The 3,830-nt window shown below is 47.2% G+C and overlaps 1 protein-coding gene across 1 annotated transcript in view; it reads right to left on the bottom strand.

Moving 5' to 3' along the window:
- The window catches only part of ADD2 (adducin 2 (beta)), a 57,720-nt gene extending 54,817 nt beyond the window's left edge, over positions 1-2,903 (bottom strand). The window contains exon 1 of the mRNA XM_010829797.1: positions 2,839-2,903. The gene's annotated coding sequence lies outside the window, so the exon portion shown is untranslated. The remainder of the gene's footprint in view (positions 1-2,838) is intronic.
- Between the last annotated feature and the right edge of the window lie 927 nt (positions 2,904-3,830).

Here is a 3,830-nt window from a genome sequence, read left to right as displayed (position 1 = left end):
GAAGTCCCATGATGTTATTTTTAAAATAGCAGCAGACAATCCCTCAATGGGTACACTGGATGTGGGCATGGAGATCCTTGTGTTCCTTGTAACACCAAGTCACTCCAGCTCCGATGTGTCTGAACTGTCAGCTTCTCTGGGACTGGTACCACCTGGTACTGAATCTTCCTGGCCTAAATCCTTTTCATCCAGGCAGGAAAAGGCTGGTCCTCTCCCTTCCTTTTGGAGTATCTGGATTTTCCGGGAATTGATCTGTGAAGTCTCTGAAGTAGCTGTCTCCCACAAAGCATGAGGAATCAAAACATTCAGGGCCCGATGGACAGGAGCCCCTAGGCCGGCCTTCACTTGTTACAGCCCAGTCCCATAGGGCTGCTCCAGTGGGCAGGGGAGGAAATGAAACCCTGACTCCCTTACCATGACAGCAGGAACCAGAGGCATCCTTCTGTGCTCCTTCCTTCCCAAAATGTTGGGAGGTGATCAAAGCTGTGGGCAGCAGAACTTAGTGGTTAAAAGCAGGACTCTGGAACCAGACCATGCATTCAAATCTCAGCTATGCCCTTTTTTAGCTGTGTGATCTTGGGCAAGTTACCTACCTCTCTGTGCCTCAGTTCCCCATCTGTTAAACAGAGATTGCAACTATTTAACTCCTCCTTAGGTTGTCATGCAGACTGGGTGAGTTAATGCATATGAAGTAGTTCAAACAGTGCCTGGTGCCGAGTAAGTGCTATTAGCGCTTATTATGTGTCCTTTAGGGGCTAGAATCATCTTAGCATGAAGAATGTGAGTAATGAGAGGCTTATGATTCAATTGTAAACAGGTGCATGCGAAATAATTGTAATTATATGTTTTAGTCCCCAAACTAATTCAATCTCAAGTTACATTAACAAAAAGAAAAACCAGAAAAAGACTGATGAGAACGCTTTTTACTCTGACCAGATAGTGGGAACGTGTAAACCTGGAGAGCACAATAAAAGAATGTAAGCAGGGTGCTGAAGATCACAGAAGGCTGACGCGTACAGGGCCAGGAGTGGCATCGTAAAGAGTATATAGGGCCTCTGGCTCCAGTTCCTGGCACGTGGGATTTCTAAAATGTCCAAAAGGCATTAGGAGTGTTTTGTTGGTCATAATGAGCCCCTCTCACCAAGCCTGAGCATAAAAATGCAAATGAGGTGACATGCTGGGCAATTAGACCTTTCAAGGGAGGGACTGGCCACTGAGAAAGACCGTGCATATAATTAAGGGATCGGAACTCAGCCCCATCCCAACCACAGGAGGAGGAGAGGAGAGGTGCTGGAGATTGCTTTCAATCAAGTGGCAAATGACTAAATCAATTTTTGCCTACCAGTAATGCACACCCCCGTTAAAGAACCCTGGACAGCGAGGTCTGGGGGAGCTTCCTGGCTGGTGAGCACATTTCTGGGCTGGGTGCTGACAGATCCCACAAGGAGCAGACGTGGAAGCTCTTCACCATGTCATCATCCCCCAGACTCTGTGCTCTTTCTTTTAGCTATTCCTGAGTTAGATCTTCTATAATAAAACTGCAGTTGCGGTTGCAAGAACTTTCAGCGACTTCAGTGAACTATTCTAGGGAATCATAGAAACCGAGAGGGAGGTTGTGAGAACCCTCAGATTTATAGTCAAGTCGGTCAGAAGTGCAGGTGGTCAGAGGACCACACCTGCAGCTCGCCTCTGAAGTGGGCAGAGTCTTGTCCATGACCTTGCTTTTTCTTATTTCCCTTTTAACTCAGGGTAGTGTCAGAATTGAGTTGAATCGTAGGACATCCTGTTGGTGTCAGAGAATTGGTGATGAAACAAGCAACCTTGATTTGTGAATTATTTTCATTTCCAGGACAACTCTGTGAGACAGACATTGTCCCTGCTTTACAGATAAAAAGACTGAATCAGAGAGGTTAACTAACTTGCTAAAGATCACACAGTAGAGTCAGGATTTCAACCAGGCCTGTCTCTGGCCCCAGATTCTGCACTCCTCCTCTCCAAATATCTGCTGGACTGCCATGTGGAAGAGGGATCAAGGTGATTCCTGAGAACCTTGGGGGGCCAGAACCAGGAAACCAAGTGGTTATTGCAGGCAGGCAGATTCTAGCTAAGGGTGCGAGGGTGAAATTTCCACCAGCAGGAGCTTCTCAGTAAGGAGAAGACCAGACAGGCTTCCTCGTTAGATGGTGAGGTCTCTCCTTGGAGCCAGGGTAACCACAGGATGTTGTAGAGGGGCTTCTGCCCTGTTGGGGTGGGACCAGTGACCTCCGAGGTCCTTCTGATGCCATGATGGCTCTTTTTTTGTTGTTGAAGTATCGTTGACAATTGCTGTGCCAATCTGCACTGTACAGCAAAGTGACTCAGTTTTAGACATATTTGCATGATTTTCTCAATATTCGTTTCCATTATGGTTTATCCCAGGAGACTGGATAGAGTTCCCTTTGCTATACAGTAGGACCTTGTCGTTTACTGAGTCTATACATAATAGCTTGCATCTACCAACCCCAAATTCCCAGTCCACCCTTCTCCCCCAACCCTCACTTCCTTAGCAACCACAAGCCTGAGCTGTGTGTCTGTGGGTCTGTTTCTGTTTTGTAGACAGGTTCATATGTGCCATATTTTAGATTCCACGTATAAGTGATACCATACGGTATTTGCCTTTTTCTGACTTCCTTTACTTAGTATGATAATCTCTAGTTGCACATGGTCGCTCTCGAGTCAGTGGGATCAGGGGAGTTCATGGCAATGACCCGAGTGTCTGGAAGCTCATCCTGGTGAGATGGACCCAACCAAAAACTGCGTCTCACCCCTTCCGCCTCCCCATCACCACCAACTGATTACCAGGAGGCCGGAGCAGCCTTGGCCCAGGCTGCCTCTTCTCAGCACTCAGTCTGCACGCTCCGCTCCACTGCCCGGCTCGATGACCACATCTATAGGATCTCAAACATCTGGGTAGAAACTGGAAAAAAAAACACAACAGATTTCAGGGTGTTTTCTGTTCCACCACAACTCTTTGCCCTGTTTTTGCAGCACCATTAGGAGCTGGTTTATTTTAAGAACTGTTGGGGAATTCTTGAAAATTAACTGAAGGTGAATTTTTATTTTAAAAGCAAATTCTGTCTACACAAAGGTAAAGAAAGCTTCATTATCTTTACAATTGGGATCAAAATTCCTTTCAAAGAGAGTTGTTGGAAAAATCCCTTTGCTGAATGTTGGCCAAGGGACCCCAGGCTTTCCCAGAGGCTTAGCTGGTAAAGAATCTGCCTGCCAATGTAGAAGACTCCAGAGATGCAGATTCAATCCCTGGGTTGGGAGGATCCCCTGGAGAAGGAAATGGCAACCCCCTTCAGTATTCTTGCCTGGGAAATCCCATGCATAGAGGAGCCTGGGAGGCTACAGCCCATGGGGCCGCAAAGAGTCAGACATGACTAAGCACACAAGTACCTACTACCACCAAGGGGCCGCAGGGGAGAGTGGCTGCTCTACATGGTGGAGGGAGTTGAAGGCAGAACTCCAAGCAAGCCCAGAAGTGCACACACAGCTGGGCTGGAAGGGATCAACCCCTTCCTGACAACCCACTCCCCCAGATACTTCACTAACAGCTCCTAAACCCACACGTGCTGGTGTGACTGATTTTTGGATGCAGCCTGAAGAGGCAGAAGAGGTTTGAAGAATATCACACCCTGGGAAAGTGGGAGGGTTTTGAAGTTGCACAGACCATGAATTGGTGGATTTAAGCCAATGTCACCTAGAGTTCAAGGGGAAGAAAGGCCCCAGCTAATATCTAAGTAACAGGTCATGAAGTAACTGCTGAAGGAGGAATGTAAAATAGT

The sequence above is a fragment of the Bison bison genome, unplaced genomic scaffold, assembly GCF_000754665.1.
Source record: "Bison bison bison isolate TAMUID 2011002044 unplaced genomic scaffold, Bison_UMD1.0 scf7180017864508, whole genome shotgun sequence".
NCBI classification, from domain to species: Eukaryota; Metazoa; Chordata; class Mammalia; order Artiodactyla; family Bovidae; genus Bison; species Bison bison.
Note: the sequence above shows the minus strand (reverse complement) of the source record. Positions and strands in the feature narration are given on the sequence as shown.